At 39.3% G+C, this 24,109-nt stretch overlaps 1 protein-coding gene across 2 annotated transcripts in view; it reads right to left on the bottom strand.

Annotated features, from left to right (window-relative positions):
* Positions 1 to 24,109, bottom strand: part of CDKAL1 (CDKAL1 threonylcarbamoyladenosine tRNA methylthiotransferase) — a 330,383-nt gene that overhangs the window by 281,411 nt on the left and 24,863 nt on the right. The gene's annotated exons all lie outside the window — the stretch shown is intronic.

The raw sequence follows: 24,109 nt of genomic DNA, 5'->3' as shown, positions 1-24,109 counted from the left end.
TGCTGCAAGGGGGTCAGTTACCCACCAATATAAACCCATGTCAGAAATCTGTTCAGAAAGATTTTACCACCCAAAAAGCAATATTAAAAGCTTTTTATTGCTTTATCTGAAAATAAAAGCAGCAAAAAAATTATGAGGATGTTATCAACAGATATAGCTGAGAGAAGCTAACTGTAAGCAATTCATATTGGAAGTAGGACTTTCCTGTTGCGTCCATCAGAGTCTTCAAGGGGGGTGGGTTGGAAAAATGATGGACAGCACACAAGTCCCTCTTTAACTAAGACCCTGCTCCTTTCACCTCTATGGATTCAGTTGCTCATGATCCTGGATCTGACTCCTATGGAATTTCAGTGTCACCAAAAATAAAGCAACACATTGAAAAATGCAGGAGTCCAAAGTTATTGGACCAAACAGCCTTATTCAGGTTATTGCTAAGAGCCAGCCAGGTCCTGCTGGAGCTTAGGTTGGCAAAAATAAAGTAGAACACATGGGAAGTTAATCTACTTGTTGGAGTTGTTAGAAACAGGAGACTGTAGTTGAAACCTCCTCAACTCTGTCTTGCTCACACACATTTCTCATCCTCTGATTCTACTTCAGATGCATTTTTTTTCACCCCAATCTCCTCAAATATGACATTATAGTTTCGGCTGTTGGATTAGTTGGATCATTCTTTTGCCCGTAATTTGTGGAGGCTGAAATATTTGAAAAATATCGTATCTCCCCCTCAGTCACTTTGGTTCTCATAAGGTTTGTATTTTGGTAGGCCTGTTCTGAATGCATTCCAATTTGTTATTAATCTTTGATGGTGCCCAAAACTGCACAAGTACAAACAGTGATGCCTCACTAGGGCATTCACTTGGAATGGTTGCTTTCAATGCTCCTGATAATGCTTCACCGGTTACCATTTGCCTTTTTTAGCATCTGCAACAGTCTTTAGCTGCAGCAGTGAATTAATGAGGAAGAGACTGCGGTAATATCTAGATCAGGGGTGTCCAACCTTGGCAACTTTAAGAGTTGTGGACTTCAACTCCCAGAATTCCTCAGCCAGCTTTGCTGGCTGAGGAATTCTGGGAGTTGAAGTCCACAACTCTTAAAGTTGCCAAGGTTGGACACCCTGATCTAGAAGGTCCCTGAAACAGTGACTAATTGTCAACTCTCACTCATAACCCTTGTGTGTTCTGTGTTTCTGCCTAAGGCTAATCTCTTTGTACACATTGTCAGTCGGTATCACATTAGGAACAAGAAAGCATCTTCTACATGTCAAATTTTCCTTGTCAATGCTCGTACTTTTTTTTTTCTAGTTACAAAGACAAAACTGTTTAAAACTTAGATGAGGCAACACATAAAAAGCCTGTTTTATTTTACTTTATTTTTTTGCAGACAGCAGACAAAACACAGCTTAATTACCTGTTCACACACTCACCACACTGTTACAGAAAATAGAACCATAAGAACTCTTATTCCATCTCCAGGTAATCCTCGACTTACAGCAGATCATTTAGTGACTGTTGAAAGTTACAACAGTACTGAGAAAAGTGACTTGTGGCCGTTTTTCACACTTACGACCATCGCAGCATCCCCGTGGTCACGTGATCCAAACTGGCAACTGACTCATATTTATGAAGTTTGCAATGTGCCATCCCCTTTTGCGACCTTCTGACAAGCAAAGTCAATGGGGAAGACAGACTGGTTGCTTTCATGGTGTGGAGACAATAACTTGGTCCTCAACACCAATAAGACCAAGGAGCTTATAGTGGACTATAGAAGGAACAGTTCAGACATCCAGCCCTTGCTTATCAATGGAGACCGAGTGGAGCAAATGGCCAGTTTTAAGTTTCTGGGTGTTACCCTAAAAGAGGACCTGACCTTGGGTGCTCACATTGCAGCACTGGTCAAGAAGGGCCCAGCAGAGATTATACTACCTGAGACTTCTCAGAAAACAACAACTGAATGAAAAACTGCTGGTGACCTTCTACCGCTGCACCATAGAGAGTATCTTAACTTACTGCACCTCTGTATGATTTGCCAATTGCACAGTGGCAGATAGGAAAGCACTCCAGAGGGTTGTCATTGCCCAAAAGATCATGGGTTGCCCTCTCCCCTCTTTGGAAGAGCTTTATAGTTCCCGCTGCCTTAAGAAAGTTCAAAACATTCTCAAATATCCATCTCATCCTGGGAATCCTTTTTTTGAACTATTACCATCTAGCAAACGGTACAGAATAATAAAAACAAGGACAAATAGGCTGAAAAACAGCTTCTATCCCAGGGCATTAGCTCTTTTGAATTCTACTGTATAGTGTAGTGTTGGTGCGGTGTTGGGAGCTTTCGGTTCAATGTGTGGAGTGTGAAGGATGTGTGTTTGTGTTTATTTTCATGGCCATGATGTGCCCTGAAGATGGTGTGTGATTTCGTTGTACGACGTGCAATGACAATAAAGTAAACTAAACTAAACTAAACTAAACTCACTTAACAACCCTTCAACTAACTTAATAATTGCAGTGATTCACTGAACAACTGTGGCAAGAAACGGGGCAAAACTCACTTAACAGTTGTTTCACTTAACAACAGGAATTTTGGGCTCAATTGTGGTTTTAAGTCAAAGACTACCTGTATAATCAGACAAAAAATGGGGGATAAAGCTTTCTTGTCTTAAGTGAAAATGCACTCAGCGTAAGCAAGGAAACTTTTACACTGAAAAGAAAACAGAGAATCCTCAGCTACTTCCAGTGCAAAGGTGGTATTCAGCAGGTTCTGACCAGTTCTGGAGAACCGGTAGCACAAAATTTGAGTAGTTCAGAGAACCGGCAAATACCACACCTCTGACTGGAGATTTTACAGTATCCTTCCCCTGCCACACCCACCAAGCCACGCCCACAGAACTGGTAGTAAAAAAAAATTGAATCCCACCACTGTTTCAGTGGTCAAGAACTATGTTGTATTTCTCATTTGAACAGAACAAAATAATATCTTACCACCCTATTAACCACATGGCGGAGCATAAATCAGTATCTAATAATAAAATAAACTCTTAACTCAAGACTTACGATCCTTTCTAACACATGATACCAGATTATCGTTATCTTTGAGACTACATCAACTGAAATTTTCTTTTCCTTGTTTAAATAGAGCCCATCCTAAATCCTTAAAAGGAATCTCCCAAACTAAACACTCCAAAGTGAAGTGAATAACCTTGATACAAACCTAGATTATGACTGTTAAGGCTAGGAAAGAGCAGAGCATTGTCAACTGATGTACGATTAATTTAAAGGATGTTGACTTTATATATCTGGATGATACTATTAAAGCTAAATTGTGCAAACGGGCAAATAAAAGAAAGCACATGTGAGCTGGCCTATGGGGTAAATTTTCTTCCTGCTTTATAATTTTGCCTGATTTTTGCCAGACTTAATTAAACAAACTGAGATATGTGCTCATATGGCAGAAAGCAAAGCCTTTCTTTTTTGAAGAAAAATAGCATTTTAAGGTAACATCTCTTTGTCTACATGGTTAGAAGAAAATTTTACTCTTTTAAAATTAGAATGAATTTATAGTCACAGGCTGTAAAAAGGCTAGGATCCTGCCTTTAACCTCTACAGCAGGTGTGTCCAATTTTGGCAACTTTAAGACTTGTGGAGTCGAAGTCCACAAGTCTTAAAGTTGCCAAAATTGGACACTATTGAACTAGAACACTACTTTGATTTGTCTATCTATAGAATGCAATGTCTCCCAACACAGATATTCTGGAAGATTCCACCTATCAGCCAGTAAAGCCAACGGTTAGGAACAATAGGAATCCTTTGAGGCTGCTGCAGAGCTCAGCACAGTGGTTTCAATCTCCATGTCATAAATTCTGGCTGTTAAGTTTCATCAGTATTTCTAATTACCAAATGCTCTTATCTCTTAGCTACATACTAAGGGTGATTTAATATTCTAAGTCTTATTAAATTCTGTTGACACATAAGTAGAAACAGAACCCGATATCCAGTCCTGCAACGGCAACCCCAAAGTTTTAAAAATATACTCAGTTGCTCCATTCACTTGATTAAATTGAATATATTCAAGGACAGATCTGTCAAGCTACAAAGCGGTTTTCTAACTACAGCATTAGAGAAAAGAGAACTGTCCAAGATAAACTGTTGCTTTTCTACAATACTTAGGTTTTAAAATAAAAAGCTATACACACTTGTATTCCTTGCATAGTATATTGTAGGCTTGTTTATCTTGTAGCAGCAGTTTGATTCTTTCCAGATAATACTCTCTGCTAATTGTAAGGCAAATATATTTAGTTAATACCAGTAATTACCTAATCTACATATACAGATTCCTACTACACTGAATTAGCGAAGAGCAAAAGGCTATAGAAGTGATGTAGCTATCTAACATCAAACAAACTCAAGCACAGATGTCAGCTATGGAATCTCAATGGAGCACTCTTGGGTAGCCATTCCCTTAAACCCTAACCTCACAGGGCTGTCTTTGTGGAGGAAAACTGATTTTTGTATGCATTGCCAATGGTCCTGGAAGAATAGCATTAGCAATAGCATATTGGCTTATATAGTAAACCATAGCATTTTACAGCACTCTATTGAGAGGTTTACGATATAGAAACATTATTTGCATATTGCCCCCAACAATCTGGGTTCTCATTTTATCGACTTCGAAAGGATGGAAGGTTGAGTCCACCTTGAGCCTCATCAGGATTGAACTCCAGGCTATGAGCAGAGTTTGCCAGCAATATGGCACTTTAAAAACTGTGCCCCTGTAAAGGCAGCAAAACAGAAAAAGCAACAAGGCCTCAGACGTGAATTCAACTTTTTTCATTGAAGAACATGGGACAGTGAAGACTGACACTGTAAAAAAAAAAATTAATGCCTGGAACTGCAGGTGCTTGATCTATGTTGTCATTCCTTACGGCCAGCAAAGAAAAACGTATCCAAAATACTAAAAAAAAAAAGTACAATGATAAAAAGTTATGCAAAATATATTTAAGTCATTACTCAATTTGCACTAACAGGATCTAGCTTTTTCCAGTGATAAACTGGATTTCTAAGAAGCAGTGTTTTTTTTTTAAAATCAACAATCACAGCATTAATTATAGCAGTACAAAACCAGGTTAACTTTTTAAGAAGTGGCACCCTCTGTAAACTGATTACTATTAGTAATTCTAGGAATCTGTTTTAAAATACTTTTAAACTTGAAAGTTAGACTGCTGTTACCTGCACAATGTGGTTACTTTCTGATTACACAAGGAGGACAAAAAATTCAAGAATGCTTCTTTCCCCAATTGCAAAAGGAAATATTTTTGTGAAGTAAGATAACTCAACACTTGTAATGTATCAAGGCAGATTTTAATCCATATTCAAGCCATTCCAGCTGAATTATTTAGCAATCTGGAAACACACACACACACACACACACACACACACAGGTTTGAGTCTAATTAGTAATCCAATTAAAATTGCTAATGCAGCTATTACTTAATCAAAAGGAAAACCAACTATAATTTTGTTCTAAGATTTCCAAAGGACCATTGTACAATTCAGAGTACTTTTTAGACCTTATTGTCCCATCCAACTATGAACAAAACTTGATACCTGCCTCCATCCCCATCTAGATCTTCTTTTATATGAATGAAAAGCACATTTTTCATGAAATTGGTCAGGCAGACATTGGTCTTCAAGCAAAGGGGCACCACTGATTAAAAAAAAAGTTGATGCTATCTTCTTAAATAGGGGAGCCAATATTTGAAGAATCAGACTGAAAATCTGCTTTAAGAGAGGATAATTTTAAAAAATGACTATGTGTGCACATATCAATAGATAATATGAAGACATTATTCAAGGGTTACCTATGTCTGAATTCTCTGCTTTCCTGTCCGGACAGGCACAGGAGATATCAACTGTTGCCTATTGTGCTGTATTTTCTGCCATGTAAATATGTAACTGGAAACAAAATCTCTGCTCCAAAAACCTTTCTGTGGAGTTTAAGAGAAGGGTGACCTTGCTGAGAGATTGTCTCCAGCTGTCACAGTTATCCTTCCACTTCCTAAAAGGTCTGCAGAAGAAGAAGGTGACTCATGAACTTGCTATGCCTGGGGGTGGGGGTGGAGTTTGATCTGACACACTTAGCTGAGAGTAAGCTGCAACTTATATTTTGGGTATAAAATTTCTTGAACAAATTAGTCAGGGCCAGGCCAGTGAGTTACCTCTGGCTTCTTCCTCCTTCACATTAAGGCATTTTACACAAGCAAGCAATAAATACAGAGTGATTTCACTGCTGTGTGCTGGTTCTTGATGAATATTAAACTGAGAATAAGATCCCAAATTGATTCTGTAGTGGGTTCTGGCTTCACTCTGACTCAGCACCAACTCAGCTGAGGTTAAACAATTGTAATATCAACTAACTGGAAGCTCACGGGATGCCTGCACCTGATGGAGTTCAATAACCAGTCATTTCAGTATGCAAAGATGTCTGACTCCCACGTAGTGTTTATTACTTTTATACTATTTTTTACAAGCAAGGAAAAGTAACATAGATACAGCATTTGGATTGGAGAATAGATACAGCATTAGGATTGGTGAAACCTCCCCACCAATCCTTAAGAATAGTGGTGATTTGAGATCACATACAAGTCCGGGACTTTCCAACCCAGGACAGGGAGTGAGATCATGCAGAGGCCCCTGTATTAGACACAGCAGTATGCTGCACGCGCCATCTACAGGATCTCTTTTGTTACTACATGCACCCAGGGGTGGGATTCAAAAATCCCAGCAATGGGTTCTCTGCCCGGTTGCTGGGTGGGCATGGGCATGGTGAGCGTGGCCTACCAGAACTCCCGGGAGGGCCATTTTTTGCCTTCCCCAGAATCCGGAGGCTTCCCTCGGGCCTCTGGGAAGGCGACAACGACCTCCCCTGGGTTCCAGAGGGCCTCCGGAAGCCGGAAACAGGCCTGTTTCTGAACTTCCAGAATTTCCAGTTCTGGTTTTTGCCCTCCCAGAGCCTCCGTGCAGACCCCGCACTTACCTGGATCCAAAATGGGCTGCGTGGGCACTCCAGGGAGGGGAGGGGAGGGGTGGGCGGGGCCAGCTGGTCGGTTCAACTACCTGTTGGGCGAACTAGGTGTAAATTTACCATCCGGTTCACCTGAACCGGGCAGAACTTGCTGAATCCCAACCCTGCCTGCACCCCTCCATATAATTTTCTTAGCTTGCAACAATACTTTGAGCAGACTATCCACAAAGTCCAAGGTCACAGATAATGCTTCAGAAAATGACTAGTGGCGGCCTGGCAACTCACTTTGGGCCAATCTACCAGATCTCCCAGAAACTGTAGGATCGGATCTGCTGAGCCAAACGGAGTTGACATGCTTCCATGACATGTGGTGGACATTGCTTCTGAACTCTTCATTGCCTGACTCTTCAGGCAGGAATACCTGAGAGGAAAGGCCAGAAGACTTGGGCTGTCCACAGGAGAGTGCTAGAACTAGGCTAGTAGGAAGGCTAAAATGATCAATTTACCTTGAGGGAGATGGGAAAGTGTTAGGTATAACATTGATACCAAATATGGTTTGGGTGAATAAATATATAAAACTTAGATATCATGGTTTAAGTGCTTATCACTTTAAGCACAATGCAGCAGGCAATTAGCCGATTAAGGGTGCGGTTAGAAGTTACAATATAAGGAAGCATTAGAAGCTGGAAAGCTTACTGTCTGGCTGTAACTGTGTGCTTCTGTAACTGTGTCTTACTGTGACTAACTGTGATTACTGACTGTGAGTGCCTGTGACTGAACTGTTCTTGTTTGCTACTGTTTGCTGAATATCCAGCGTTTGTTTCTCTGGAGAGTGAAACCGGAGGAGGAGAAGATATCTTTATCGGCTGATAAAGATATTGCAAGGACTCTTAACTTGGACTATACTAGTGAGTCTTACTGGATGGAAATACTGTGAATGACTTAATGGACTGAATGACAATGCTTAAACTCTAACTGGATTAAAAACTATTTAAACTACAAACAGTGTTTGTATTCAGTGTGTGTATACTCTGGGGCCCTTCCGCTCTCCTTTGGCTGCCTGGCTTGACTACTGCTGCAATACTCTTCTAGGGGTTAATCCTCAAAACCCTAACATTGGTTATGGGCCCAGCAGCATAGTCTAACTAACCAGGATATAGCAGAGAGAGTTGGTGTGAGTTGCACATTACTGTAAAAACAAACTGTTTTAATTAGTTTAAAATAGTCAAAATATCTGAAGAGTAATGGCACAAGTAAATTTGTCACAACTGTCCATGATATCCAGGCTGGATGGAACAAACTATGTTTCATGGTCAATGAAATGTAGTTTACTTCTACGCAGAGAAGGTTTGTGGGACATTATAGCAAACCCACCAGATGTGAGTAGCTGGGATCCTGCTAATGATGATGATAACGAAAAGTTACAAGACTTTAAACTAAAGAATGAGCAGGCTTTATGCATCATAGGACTGACTCTCTGTGATCAGCAGCTTGTCCATATTCGTGGAGAAGAAAATGCTGCAAACTGCTGGGAGAACCTCAGGAAGATTTATGTTCGGGACAGTGTAGGAGCACATATAAATCTTACACGGAAGCTTTTCGAACGCATCTTCAGAGGAATGGAGATATGTTAGTTCATTTAAACTGTATGAAGAGCATTTTTCAAGATTTGCAAGAAAAAGAGCTTATATTTAATGAACTGCAACAAGTCTACATAATATTATCTTCATTAGATCAAAGCTATGATGACTATGTGACTTCGTTAGAGGTATTGCCAAAAGAAAGCCTCTCATTAACCGACATAACAGGCAGGCTACTAGAAGAAGCCAGAAGAAGGCGTGAGCGTGACGAGCTGAGAGAAGATAAGAAAGAAGAGAAATTATCTTCAAAGCTTGAAAGAAACCAGCAAAGCAAAGTAAAGCACCTGGAAGAAGAGAATTTATCTTCAACAGCATACACAATTAAAAAGTGTTTTAATTGTGGAAGCAGAGGACATTTGGCAAGATTCTGCAAAAAGAGAAAAAGCCAGAATGTAAAAAAGCCAAAGAAAGCATTTGAACTAGCCACGTTTAGCAACTCTGATATGAAGAATAATTTATGGGTGGTTGACAGTGGCGCATCCCACTGCATCACAAGAGATAAGACAAAATTTATAAAAATGTCTACAAGTTCTCAACATATATCTCTTGCTAACGGCTGGAACCTGAAAGCGAAAGGTCAAGGTTTTGCACGTTGTCCGTACATAAACCAGGATATAAAAATGTTGTATGTACCGCAACTAAAGTTTAATTTGCTTTCAGTAAGGGTATTAGATAAATTAGGTTATGTAATTACTTTTAAAGATAATAATTGCATAATTGAAAAAGATAACAAAAGGGTAACTGCAGCTTTAAATGGAACATTATATGTCTTAGATAATAGTAAGAAAGGGGAGGCTCAAACTGTATTTAATAATATAAAGCCTCATGAAGAATGTATCCATTTATTGCATAGACGTTTGGGGCATGTAAATTTTAAAATGCTAAAACGTACAGTTGAGTTATCTGAAGGAATAAGGTTAAAACCTTGTGATAAATATTTGCGTTGTAATGTTTGCTGTGAAGATAAGAGCAAGGTATTGCCTGCAAATAGGCTAAATGGTTTCAAAACAAAAGAACCTTTAGAAGTAGTATTTGCAGACATCATAGGTCCAAAGAAACCCAGTATGGGGTGCTAGATATATACTGAGCATTATGGACCATTATTCTAGATATGGGTTTTGCTATTTAATGAAAAGCAAAACTGAAACATATCAACATTTTTTCAATTGGCTTAGGTTTGCTGAAAGAAAGTCTAAACGAAAACTGATAACCCTGGTGACAGATAATGGTACGGAATTTATTAATAACAAATTCCAGAACAGACTTAAGGTAGCTGGAATAGAGCATAAGAAGTCTGCTCCATACAGGCCAGAACATAACGCTTTTATTGAAAGAAGAGGCCAAACACTACAGGCAATGGTTAGAACAATGTTAAATGATTCTGGGTTACCTGATTCTTTGTGGGGGGAGGCTACAATGTGTGCTAATAACATATTGAACAACGTTGTTAATACAACAACAGGTGAAATTCCATTTACCAGGTGGCATGGCAGGAAACCTGATCTAAGTTACCTGCACACATTTGGTGCACCAGCATGGGTGCATATTCCTGCACAACTCAGAAAAAAAGGGCAACATAGAGCTAAAAGATTTTTCTTCGTTGGTTATCAGGCAAACCATAGGGCATATAGATTTTGGGAGAAAGGCACATCTAAAGTGTTATGTAGTGCTAGTGCCCAATTTCTAGAACATGAAGGATGGGAGAAATTAGAACAGGATGCCAATAAAGATGTAATTATTGAATCCTATAGAAATCCCATTAGTTATCCCTGTAACTTTAAAAATAAAGTAAAGAGACAAATACAGGATGAAATAGTGCCCATAAAGGAAGAAACAGATTCAATAGCTGAACAGGATGAGGAAGATGAACAGGTAGTAGTTCAACAAAGTCCTCCTGTAAGCCCTGTAATTCCCAGAAGAACTACACGTATATCTAGACCGCCTGATAGGTACCAGGCTAACACAGTGTGCCAGATTAATGAAGTTCCTAATTCTGTAGAAGAAATTAAAAAGTATCCTAAAAAGGAAAAAGAAAGATGGTATGCAGCAATGAATAAGGAACTGAATTCATTAAGTGATATGAAGGTGTATGAAAATGCCAAATTACCTGCAGGAAAGAAATCCATTAGCTGCAAATGGATATTTAAGGTAAAAACAGATAAAGATGGTAATTTAATCCATAAGGCAAGGTTAGTAGCCCAAGGTTTTAGGCAGAATGCTAATGACTATGATGAGGTGTTTGCACCTAGTCTTAAGGCAGCAACCTTGAGGGCAGCTTTAGTGTGGGCAGCTAGTAAAAACTATATAGTTAACCATTTAGATGTGGAAACTGCTTACTTGCACGCCCCATTAAAACATATTATTTATATGAAAAAACCTGTTGGTATTAAAAGTGAAAATAAGGATAATAATGATTGTTGGTTGTTAAAGAAAAGTCTCTATGGTCTTAAACAATCAGGCTATGAATGGAACCAGTATATTGTAAAGGAACTAGACAATATAGGATTTAAAGCTGGTTTAGCCGATCCATGTCTGTTTAAGAGGGAGACAAATGGGAAAGTATCATTATTATTACTATTCACAGATGATATTGCATTGATTACTGAAACTAATGATGAAGCAAATAAAATAATAGCATCATTAGGAAAGAGAATAAAGATCAAGCAATTAGGGGAGATAAAGAAGTATCTCAGTTTGAATATAAAGAAAACACGGAAAGGTTTTAAGATATCTCAGGAAGATAAGATAAGCAAATTGTTAAAAGATTACAAGATGGAGCTTTGTAAGCCAGCTAAGACTCCAATGAGTCAGGAGTTTAGCAACACTGATGTACAAAGCCCTGAGTTTGATAAGGTGATTTATCAATCTTTAATTGGTAGTTTGAGTTATATTAGTAATTGGTCTAGACCAGATATATCGTACTGCGTGAATCAGTTGGCTAGATTCAATTCTGCACCATGTGAAAGACACTGGAATGCAGCTAAGAGGATATTAAGATATCTTAAAAAGACAATGAATTATTCATTGTATTTAGAACCAAAGGGTGATTTAATTTTGAGTGCTTATGCAGATGCTAGCTTTGCATCAGAAAGAGACACTAGAAAGTCGACTTCAGGAACAGCCATAATGCTGGGTAATACATTAATAGGCTGGAAGTCAATAAGACAACAGCATATAAGTTTGTCTACTATGGAGGCAGAATTCTCCTGTTTATCATTGTTATGTACAGAATTAATAATGTATAAACAAATGTTAATTGATATAGGTATAACAGTAGATTATCCTATAATTATACATGAAGATAATCAGGCAGCAATTCAAATGGCCACAAATATTGGAGTAAAAACAAGGAGCAAGCATACAGATCTAAGATATCTAAACGTGAGACAATCTGTAAGAAGTAAGATGATTCAGCTAGAGTACTGTATGTCGGAGGACAATTTAGCTGATAATTTTACTAAAGCCCAAGGTGCCAGTAAGCACCAGGAGAGTTGTGAAAAATATGGGATTAGATTGTAAAGGTATTATATATTTATTTCACCCAAAAGGGGAGTATGTTAGGTATAACATTGATACCAAATATGGTTTGGGTGAATAAATATATAAAACTTAGATATCATGGTTTAAGTGCTTATCACTTTAAGCACAATGCAGCAGGCAATTAGCCGATTAAGGGTGCGGTTAGAAGTTACAATATAAGGAAGCATTAGAAGCTGGAAAGCTTACTGTCTGGCTGTAACTGTGTGCTTCTGTAACTGTGTCTTACTGTGACTAACTGTGATTACTGACTGTGAGTGCCTGTGACTGAACTGTTCTTGTTTGCTACTGTTTGCTGAATATCCAGCGTTTGTTTCTCTGGAGAGTGAAACCGGAGGAGGAGAAGATATCTTTATCGGCTGATAAAGATATTGCAAGGACTCTTAACTTGGACTATACTAGTGAGTCTTACTGGATGGAAATACTGTGAATGACTTAATGGACTGAATGACAATGCTTAAACTCTAACTGGATTAAAAACTATTTAAACTACAAACAGTGTTTGTATTCAGTGTGTGTATACTCTGGGGCCCTTCCGCTCTCCTTTGGCTGCCTGGCTTGACTACTGCTGCAATACTCTTCTAGGGGTTAATCCTCAAAACCCTAACAGAAAGGAATTCAAAAAATTGCAAAGAAGTAAGTCTTTTGTGCCGGGCAGAGTAAAAAGAAAAAGGATATGAGAAAAAGATGAAGGGAAGAAGGCCTTTCTGCTCTGCAAGGAGGAGGAAGAAAGGCAAGATTTGGGCAGCTCTGGGATGGAAGTTAGATAGGATCTTGGGAAAAAAATATGTATCAACCAAGTATTAAAACCGAATAGTATTTTGCTGAAACAAAAAATGTATCTGGCCAAATAGTGAAAGTGAATTAGCTTTGTTTTGTAGCTCTGTTGTACAATTAGTTCTATTTCACAACATTATTTTGTAAAATTTAGTATTTTGTGATTTACTAGCTTTTAATTTGGACTCGTTATATTCTTTTGTATCACAGAATGAAAATGTTGCAACTCTCAAATAATCAACTAGGTCTTGTACAATATTCCAGACAGTTGGTGTTTGAGGTCCCCTAATTTAATTAAGGGAGTGATCAAGATGATGCAAAGCCTGGACAAAGTTCTCTGAAGAGTCAAATATGTTCAGACTGAAAACTAGGACTGTGAAAAGCTCTTATGACAACCATTTTCTAACATCTTCTACCTTGGCATATCGTTGAATTAGGTGTTATAGTGATATGGAAGTCCATCTTTAATTCACCTCAGACCTAGGGAAACCCTAAAATTATCCTTGTGAGAAAGAGACAGTGAGAAAACTGATCCAAACAAATAAGGCAATGCTAAAATGATACTTGGGTGAGAAAATTAGTAGTCATTCATAGTGGTTTTTTCTATCTGAAGTTACTTTATGTGGTTTAAGAAAGACGCAACAGACTCACAGATGGTTCCACAGTTGCAATTTTTCAACCACTAAGATTATACCACTGAAATTTGCTGATGCCTTTCCCCCTCCAACTTTGGCACTGTATCTTTTGAACTCACCCCACCTCCCTCCACTGTCCCACACACAAAAAGAGTTTACTTGGCTTAGTTAGGTCTCTGGGAGGTTTGACCAACCTATTTAACATTTTTAAAAATCTGTTCTTCTCACAAAAGAAACAATTAAGAAGGACAGACATCTTTAGACACTGAAGCTACCATCAGACACATATTTCACAGAACCCAAATAATGACTCGGGCCAAAAAAAATTCCCTGGGCAGTAAGCAGAAAATAGCATATTCTGGGCTATTGTTGAAGGCTTCTCTTATTGTATAAGCCAAGTGTTACATTAAGGGCCTCTGTACAGTTGCCACCTAACCAACCTACCTTGGCAATCTCTTTTTCCTGCCAAGTCTCTATGACATTGCCTGCATCTCATCTCCAATCCCTGAGTGAGACCACTTCCAATTGTCCTTAGATGTACTACTATTAGAACATGGTTCCACCTTTGAGCCATCTTATTATCCCCTGAAGCTGAAAAGTGTATAAAATGTGTTACAATTCACCACCCATACAATGGAGGCAGAGTCAAGTAACCAGCACTGAATCAATTAAATTTACATTTACTAGCATTTCAGTGCTCAAGAAGGAGGACATTGATATTTTTAAAAATCACATGATGCTCTGGTCAGTAAACTTGACAACACCGTTTTGGCGGGGACTTAGGAGAAATGCTACAGAGACATCAAATTTCATGGCACTATAGTTTGCTGCTGAGTCAAGAATGGATGGGTAGCACTGCAGCTAAGCTGCTAGGAAAGATTGTAAGTACTTTAAAAACAATGGGTTTGATTTATCATCTCAAAAGCAATAACAAATCACAACAACGTGATTCTTGCTTATTTATTTAAAAGATAATGGTTTTGCTTTCTAGACTTCAGAAAAGGAGAATACATACCAAGAGCTGTGAGCCAGATTTTATTTTCTGCAGCTTTTAATCATTTGCTAGGTTTATTTCTGTTTACCAAATAAATATAAATATGTTTTTTAAAGTCCTAGAAGTTGTTTCCAAGGAATACAATTCCACTTCTCATAATTATTCTTTTGTGCCATAAAACTCCACAGGATCAAAAGCCAACACCAAGTTCTTTCTTTCTTTTCCATTAGTATGTTTTCCTGCTTCTTTCCTTTAAGGTTTTTTTTTTCAAGAATAACACAGCTAGTGAAATACATGGAGTCATGTTAAGGAATACAGGATGCTAGGCATGCAAAAGGTCCAGACCTGAATTTCTTTGTCTTCACAGATTTGGGCTCAAGAAATCCATTTCTTATTTAGGCCTAGATCTTTGAACAGTTCATGGAAAAAGCATTTTGGTTAAGTATATGTTTATGTCTGTAAGTAGATACACGCGTATAGATATATACATGTATGGAAAGCAGAGGAAAAACAGTCCAATTTGGGATATTATTTCTGGAACTAGGATTATTAGTGATCATGAGCTATATTACATACATACATGCATACGTGTGTGTGTGTGTGTGTGTGTGTGTGTGTGTGTGTGTTTTCTTTTATTTGTCACATTTCTACACTACCCATCACACCAAATGACCCTTAAGTGAATATACCTCTCCCATCAAAGTAGAGTTAATTTTTCCAAATGCAGAAGAGGTTTATCATCATCACCCTCTTGTTTGGATGTCTGCGGGATATCCTCTACAACACTACATGTAATCCTCGCTTACCAACCTCATTTAACAACCCTTGAAAGTTACCACGGTGTTAAAAATGAGCTTTGCGGCCATCGCAGTATCCCATGGTCATGGGACCGCCCTTTGGGTGCTTCGCAACCAGCATCCTTTTAGGACCATCGCAGTACCCTGCAGTCACACACCATCACCATTTTTGTGCTTCGCATCTGGCTTGTGAAAAGCAGTATGAAGAGACAAGGTGGAAGTAAACTCATAAGTTGCGGATACATGATGTTTCCCTTAAAGACTGTTAAATCTTGCGATCGGCGGGAGAAGAACTGAGGCAACTCAGAATAACAGTGGCTAACAAGGTTTATTTCTAACAGTGGGTTGCCAACGGGCATTCAACTAACTGCCCCCTGCACTAACGGCAACCTGAGGCGGCTTCGTCTGATAGCTCTTTTATACTCCCAGCTGTCAGACGGCCAGCCAATCAGGTAGCTGTATTGCGCTCCCTAACTTGCGGACCAGAGTGAAGACTCCAGACACAAAAAAGACTGTGGTGATTCCCTTTATAACTGAAGGGGAAGTGAGGTCATAAGCCTGTCAAGTCACATGACTTAACGACTGCAGCACTTTAGCAACAGTTGCCAGCCTCAATTATGGTTACTAAGCTCCCTGTACTGACTAACAAGCAAGTGCAGCCTGACAAACTGTGTCACTATAAGCTTAAAATGATGGCTGATAACGCTGGGAATAATTAATAGTAAGTAGCAATGCAAGTAAACAAGAGGGTGAGAAGGAAAAGGGAGAAAAGGAACCTACAAGGAAAATAGTACCCTATGGCTTTTCTCTATCCCTACCATAAAACGTGAATTTCAAAGATCATATCCTCTGGAGGATACAGATGTTACTTTTGGAAAGTTGCCATCCACCCAATACTTTCGTAATCAAAAGGTCAAACAGTTGGAAAAACTGAAGACTTTTATTCTTTCTGAATCTTAAAAACATTGTGATAGCATAAAAGAAAAAAAAGAAAGAAAAGAAAACTGGGGTCATTTTCATCTTTTGTTTTGTAAGCACTGGCAAATCCACAAGTCTATATACAAACAGCTCTCTTTTTTTATGTTCAACCCAGATTACCTTCCTCGAAGCAAGGAAGCAAATATTATGCAAATTTCAACTCTTGATTGCAAATAGAGAGAGGGGTTACGTTAAGTGCAAGGCCACATTTAGCATGCAAAGTGCATGGAAAGGTTTCTATCCTGAGAACCAGACTTTTCAAGCTCCCTTTTTGCATTGTATGCACGCTAATCCTTTTCATATCAAGGTTGGATTGCTTGACAAAAGATAGCCAACATATTATGCAAATAGTATGAAAGAATCCTTGCCGGTTATTTTTTTTTTTATAAAAAAAAAATACAGAGCAGGGTATGCGTGTAAAGGACTAGATGTTTGCATAAGACATTTGCAAGGGTTGGGTCAAAGAGAAACCATTACGGTGTAACAGAAGGTTCTTGAGAAACTCAAGGTCCATTGTGTAGAAAGTATGCTTGAGGAGCCGGTAGACTTAACAGGAACAAAGAAGTCAGCAAGGACAAAAGCAAATAGGAAATTGGGAGACCTTTCTTGACAGGAATAGCTAATAAAGTTATCGAAAATAATTATTACTCATCCCTTTAAGATTTGCCAATTTAGGGACACACATAGCAGATTTCTACATTTAATCAGACAATTTCACAAATAACCTTTGGCTAATTTGGAATAACAATAGCACTTAAACCTATATACCACTTCAAAGTGCTTTACAGCCCTCTCTAAGCGGTTTACAGAATCACGTGTTTCCCCCAACAATCTGGCTCCTCATTTTACCAACCTCAGAAGGATGGATCGCTGAGTCAACCTTGAGTCGGTCAGGATCAAACTCCTTGCACCGGGCAGAGTTAGCCTGCACTACTGCATTCTAACCATTGTGCCATCAATACAACCTAACAGGACCAGAGATCTCCATAATAGCTGGTTATAGCCAGGGGTGGGATTCAAATTTTTTAACAACCAGTTCTGTGGGCGTGGCTTAGTTGATGGGCGTGGCTTGGTGGTCATGTGACTGGGTGGCCGTGGCTATATATTCATTAATCACCTATCCATTAAATGTTATTGGCTGGCCGTGGCCAACTCAATATCACTCATCTCGAGGCACACATCTCCTCGCCTGGCCTCTCATGACTGTGGGGATGTTGCACCAGTTTTAAGTGTGAAAAATGGTCATAAGTCACTTTTTTCAGTGACATTGTAACTTTGAATGGTCACTCCACACAAGCAAAGTACCAGCAAAAGAGGGAAACAAAACTCCAGAGACTTTCCTGAGGCAGGAAGTCTAGTCCTGCCAAGAATGTAATAAGGGGTAACGGAGAGGCAGTTTCTCTAAGCAACACCAGAATGTTTCCTTCCTGCCTTCCTTACAGGATTAGGCCAGTAATTTCTTCTAACAACTGGTTCTCCAAACTGCTTAGAATGTTAACAACCGGTTCTAGCGAATAGGCACGAACTTGTAGAATTCCACCCCTGGTTACAGCTCTTAAAATTATCAAACAAAAGCCATCTTGATCTGAGGTTTTGGGGGATTAAACCTGCTCATGCTTTTAACACAAGCATACAGCACATTGCATTGCATATGAAGGTCCAACTTCTGAGGGAAAAATTGTGCTTATACTTTTTAAAAACTTAACTTATACGCCAGGTACCTTTCCCCTATTTTCCTTGGACAAATATTACATTACTGACTTGTCTGGGTGATGTTAAAATTCCCCACTAATTCCTTCCATCTGACAGCTTAGTATGCAGCTTACTGCCATCCCTGCAGACATAACAACTAAAATCTTCCTTGATTCAAGCTTGATTACTGGCCATTATGCGTACATAACCAAACTGAAATGAAAATTCCAGTGCATTTGAAATATTTAGCTAAGATAATGTGTTAACCATATTTTTCTACCTCTCTCTCAGACACACACACACACCTTTCATTCATTCCCTGAATTCAGATATTTTTAATCTTTTAATCTGAAATTCTTTGAACGTGAAGAAGCATCAAAATAAGAGTTCCTTAAGTTCATAACTTCTCTCCCTTCCAATAAATAAATAAGTAAGTAAATAAATCTCAAAGAGATCAAAGAGACCTGTGCTAATTGGTTGAATTCAGAAATAAAGCTTTATGTCCTAAAATTCTGACAAAATTCAAGAGACCGCACACATCCCACATGATGTCTCTTGATATTGGGGCACTGAATCTTCAGAGGAAAAACAAGTTAGCAATTATCTAGATTGAAATAAGGGCTGTTTTGGTTGAAAGTGCTATATTGAAACTTTCCCTGTACAACAGATCATGCTTAAAAGAATTCTAGTTTTATAAGTTACCTAGGCCAGCTCTCAGTCTGAACAGAAGTGGTTTTACATCTAAGATATCACCTTGTATCCTGGCAGACATTAAGCTGAGTCAGATGACTGTCGGCAGCTGTGTTCCACCTAAATCATTGGTATAATCCAGCCCATCACTCATATACACAAAGATCCATCTTGTTGTGGTACTATTGCTGAAGCTGCTTATTTCTTATCATTCTGACAACACGGAGAAATACAGCAGATGGTCTGCTTCAAACATAATTCTATCTTTTGTGCAAAGATCTGATAACAAAGGCAATAGCAATAATCTACTTAATACTTAAAGTGAAAATCTACGAAACACAAGCTGCTTCGTTTTTACTATTTGAACGGCTTCCTACTTTTTAAATCTATCCTGCAATCCCTATGAAATAAATCTGTTCAACACCAGGTAAATAAATGAATGGTAAAACAGAGGGAGTTCAATTATAAGACAGCTGTCAGGGAAGCAGGAGAAAGATAAGTTTTTAAAAACTTAAGTGTGTATGCAACAATATAATTCTCAAAATCAGAGTAAATATGTTGTTCCTTTCAGTTTCCTAAAATGTGAAATAAGTTTATCAAAAGACTATAAATTCTCATTAGATAAGTCAGCATCTCCCTGTCTCCAATCCTGCAGTTACGTTTTTAATTTTTTTTTAAAAAAATAGTACCTTGATTAAGCCAAGAACTGATACAGAATGACCTGCTCTGGAATCATAATTTGCTCAAAACTTGTAGTTGCGAAACTGCAATTTGTCTTCTTAATTGGACCAAGGTAAAAAAATAATACTAATTCAGTGTGAAATAGTTCACATTTGCTATACAGTGGTACCACGGTACTTATTGTTAACTGATTCCAGGAGGCACAATGAGTATCAAAAACAATGAGTACCAAACAAATGTTTCCCATAAAGAATAATGTAGTGACTCACAAGGCAGCCAACACCCACGAGTTCTAACTTGTGCATTGAGCACCAAACAAATGATGAGTAGCGGGATAAATTTTTCATGTAAAAATGCACTGAGTGCCAAATTCAATGAGTTTTAAAGCAGTTGAATAGCAAAATACCATTGTACAGTGATTTGTACAACTTTGATTTGTATGCACAGTCTTTGACAAAAATCCATTTAGAATTTTACCTATCACACAAACGTCCCTTTTGGGTCAAGCAATGTTTTGCATTATACAGAAGGGTCAGAAATAGTAGGGCAAATAAACACATGGGAAAAACAACAAAATTATGAGGACTAATTAATACCCATATCATTTACTTCTCTGTCCACATTTTTCACTCCTCACAAACCATCATTGCTCCAACCACAACTATATCCCCTTCATACACTGCTTTTTTTTCTATAAGACATTATTCATTGAATGGGTAGGCTTATTATGTAAGCCCAGCCAACTTTGATTTTATTTAATAAGCCACAATTGGTTATCTACACAGACTATATTTTTAGATGGAGAAGTACTAGGTATTTTTACTACGGATCATCTAGCTAAACTTCAGAGAAACTAAAATCAAGGTAACAAAAGGCTACATATATTTTACATGAGCTCTTGAAGTTGTTTGTATGTCTGAATACCAACTTCAGAAAATTTTCAATATTAAAATAAACTATCATTTTATTGTGTTGGAGTCATATATTTAAAAACTATTATTTTACCCAAGGATTCCCAAAATGTGTGTCCTGCCAAGATATATCCAAACAACTGCAAGACATCCAAAGAGACATTAAAGCATCAGACATATCCACATTGATCTTTCAATACAAGTCATGTTTATTTCACCGTTGGAAAAATATACAATGGCTTTTTTAAAAAAGTAACGTATTGAATGGGAGTACAAGGGTCACTCCTTAGTTACCGTGTTTCTCCAACAATACGGCCTCCACCAATAGGAAGGCCCAGCATGTTTTTGGGGCATAAAATCAAAATAAGCCCCTCCCCCCAAATTTAGGCCTATCTTAAAATATGCAAAATAAGGGGGAAGGGCAGGAGACTTGCCGTTAGGAGCGCCCGGCGGGCAGGAATTCCTCGCCACCAGCCGCTCCTAACGGGCGATCATGGCAAGCGCGGGGAGCTCCCTACTCCCACCAAACACCTTTGCTGCAGACACCTTTGGCACCCGCCGCTGTTGCTTTCCCTTCTGCCCATTCCGCCGCCACGTTTGGAGCTGGCGCTTCCGTGTTTGGAGTGCCGCCGCCATTTGGAGCTCCAAGCGCGGAAGTGGCAGCTCCAAACATGACGGCGGGCGTCTTTTTATTTTGGTCCACGCGAAGTTCAGAGCGAGCAAGAGAGGAGACTGCGATGCCTCCATCTGAGATGGCAACCTCACTAGTGGATCACAACGTGGCTGGAAGCCCGAATCGGCGGGATACGATGGCAATCTTTTTGGAGCGAGAGGAAGGGAGAGAAGAGTTGCGGCGTAATTTGCAGGAGGAAGTGGGTGTACCCACGGCAGGGAGCCCAAGGAAGAAGGGCCGGTAGGCAACGGAGAGCGTCCCATAGCTCTGGAAGCAGCCTAGAGAGACGCGCCCGGGAAGAGGCGCAGATGCTGCCTTGTAGTCCCCAAACCAACTGCGTGCGCCGCCTTTAGTTATGTGCGCTCCGCTCTCTGGGAATCTCCGTGTGATCGTGACCCTGTCCTTTCCACCTGGCGCCCTTGCTGCTTTCTGGCTCTTTAGCGACCGGCTTCGCGTTTGGAACACGTTCGCGTTTGGAATTGGTTTGGGACTACAAGGCAGCATCTGTGCCTCTTCCCGGGCGCGTCTCTAGGCTGCTTCCGGAGCTACGAGACACTCTCCGTTGCCTACCGGCCCTTCTTCCTTGGGCTCCCTGCCGTGGGGTACACCCACTTCCTCCTGCAAATTACGCCTCGCAACTCTTCTCTCCCTTTCCTCTTGCTCCAAAAAGATTGCCATCATATCCCGCCGATTCAGGCTTCCAGCCACATTGTGATCCACTAGTGAGGTTGCCATCTCAGATGGAGGCATCGCAGTCTCCCTCTCTTGCTCGCTCTGAACTTCGCGTGGACCAAAATAAAAAGATCGCCCGCCGTCATGTTTGGAGCTGCCACTTCCGCGTTTGGAGCTCCAAATGGCGGCGGCACTCCAAACACGGAAGCGCCAGCTCCAAACGTGGCGGCGGAATGGGCAGAAGGGAAAACAACAGCGGCAGGTGCCAAAGGTATCTGCAGCAAAGGTGTTTGGTGGGAGTAGGGAGCTCCCCGCGCTTCGCCATAATCGCCCGTTAGGAGCGGCTGGTGGCGAGGATGCAAGGGGGGGAATTAAGTCACCCCCCGAAAAGACGGCCTAGCCGTTTTTTCGGGGCTCAAAAAAATAATAATGCCCGGCCTTATTATGTGAGAAACACGGTACTGTTTAGTTGAAGTCACCCTTTAACTAAGACAGAATCAACAGAATGACAGTGGCAAGCAATGAAGGTCTTTGCATTCCATGGCTATTGCATTGATCCATACTAAGTTGCTATTTTCAACTGCATGGTTGTCCACTATTTTTAATTCCCATTATAGCAAACATGAAAACTAGAATCTGAACTAGGTTTAAAAGATCAAAGTCACATTGCAGAACAATTTCACGTAGACCTAATAAATACATATTTGAAGCAAGAAGACTATTATGATATTTAAATCAAATATTTCCCTTTACCATGCAATGAAAGATACCAATGTATTTGTCACATATGGCCAAGGCTATTCAGGTAAACAATATAAAGAACAATTAAAGCCACAAATTTAATTTAGCTCACATCTTGATTACTACATTAGATCATCATCAGCCAAAAGTGCAGAAAAAAAGAATACAAAGAAAGCTCTGTTCTCTCTTTTATTTTTTATATTTTTATTTTTATTTTAGATTTTATTTTTCTTGTTTAAATTTTAATAAAGTTATTATTGAAATGCCACCAGTCATTTTTATTCTCAGACTGTATTATTGTACATTGCATAATGTTGAGCCATGTGTTAACTATATTTTAGAGAAAACCATAATTAATTATCTTTATTTGTTTTCAAATACAATGGCTAAATTCATAATGTTTACACATTATGGCTCAGGCTGCAGTAGATGATCCAAAATATATCAACTTCCATTAAACTGAGGCAGTTAAGGGAAAGAAGGCAACTCTGAGATTTACAGGCTGAGAGCAAGCCAAATCTGGCCTTTTGAAAAAGAAATTTAATAAAAGATGTGTCTAGCAATAGCACTTAGACTTATATACTGCTTTATAGTGCTTTACAGCCCTCTCTAAGCAGTTTACAGAGTCAGCCTCTTGCTCCCAACAATCTGGGTCCTCATTTTACCCACCTCAGAAGGATGGAAGGCTGAGTCAACCTTGAGCATGGTGAGATTCGATCTAACAAATTGGAGGCAGCTGGCTGCAGCAGAAGTACTTTGCAATACTGCACTCTAACCACTGCACCACTGAGGCTCTAATGCCATTTCACACAGGACTAACTCCCAGATTACTACATTAGACTAGTAACTACTCTACCTTTCAAACTGATGTATAGGTGCTGCCAAACCTCTTTAAAGTTATAAGGAGTTACTCAAAATCAATATAATTCATAATACTTAGATGGATTCAAAAATGGCATATGATACACAGGTTATTACTGGTTCACTTTAGACATTCTGACAGTTAATATAGAGAAATGTTGTAGAACAAAACAATTTATAAATGAAACATACTAGTACTGTAAGTATTCAATTGTGTCCATCTACTGGTCTAATAGCATCCACCAAAGCAATGGATTCTTCCTCACACAAACCCTTTATGTACTCACAAACGATCTGTTCAAAGGAATGAAGGCACAAAGATGTTTTTTAATTGTTAAATTTATGCCATATATTTTGCTGTGGGGCTACTCTAGATTGCTTACAATGATAAAAAGGAAGAAATGAAGAGTGTGAACAGAAGTAAGACAATAGAACTCCCTTTGTATGACCCTGTAGTTCCTATTATGGGGAGAATCAGGGTGACTGGATGCAGTTGGGCATTTACTGGCCAGATGCCCTTCCTGACACACCATGTGGAGTACTCAGCAGATATTTTTTCTCTGCACTCTGAGAGAAAACATTTGCTGATACCTAGGTCTGAACTTTCAATCTTCTGAATGGGAAGCAAGCATCATCACTAGGCCACCACGCCCTGACCTCCGTTGTCGCCCTGACCTAACCATACAGCAACGTGCCCGCTCCCGTGTACTCCGCACTGAACTCAAAAAACGTCTAGACAATGGAGAGAAGGACCTGTACATTGACTACTATGCTGACTGTATCAAAAGTAAGTCACACAACCCGCAACTCAGCTTTAAC

This window comes from Notechis scutatus, chromosome 3 (assembly GCF_049901735.1).
Source record: "Notechis scutatus isolate UNSWTSFEM ecotype Mainland chromosome 3, rNotScu1.2, whole genome shotgun sequence".
Classification (NCBI taxonomy): domain Eukaryota; kingdom Metazoa; phylum Chordata; class Lepidosauria; order Squamata; family Elapidae; genus Notechis; species Notechis scutatus.
Note: the sequence above shows the minus strand (reverse complement) of the source record. Positions and strands in the feature narration are given on the sequence as shown.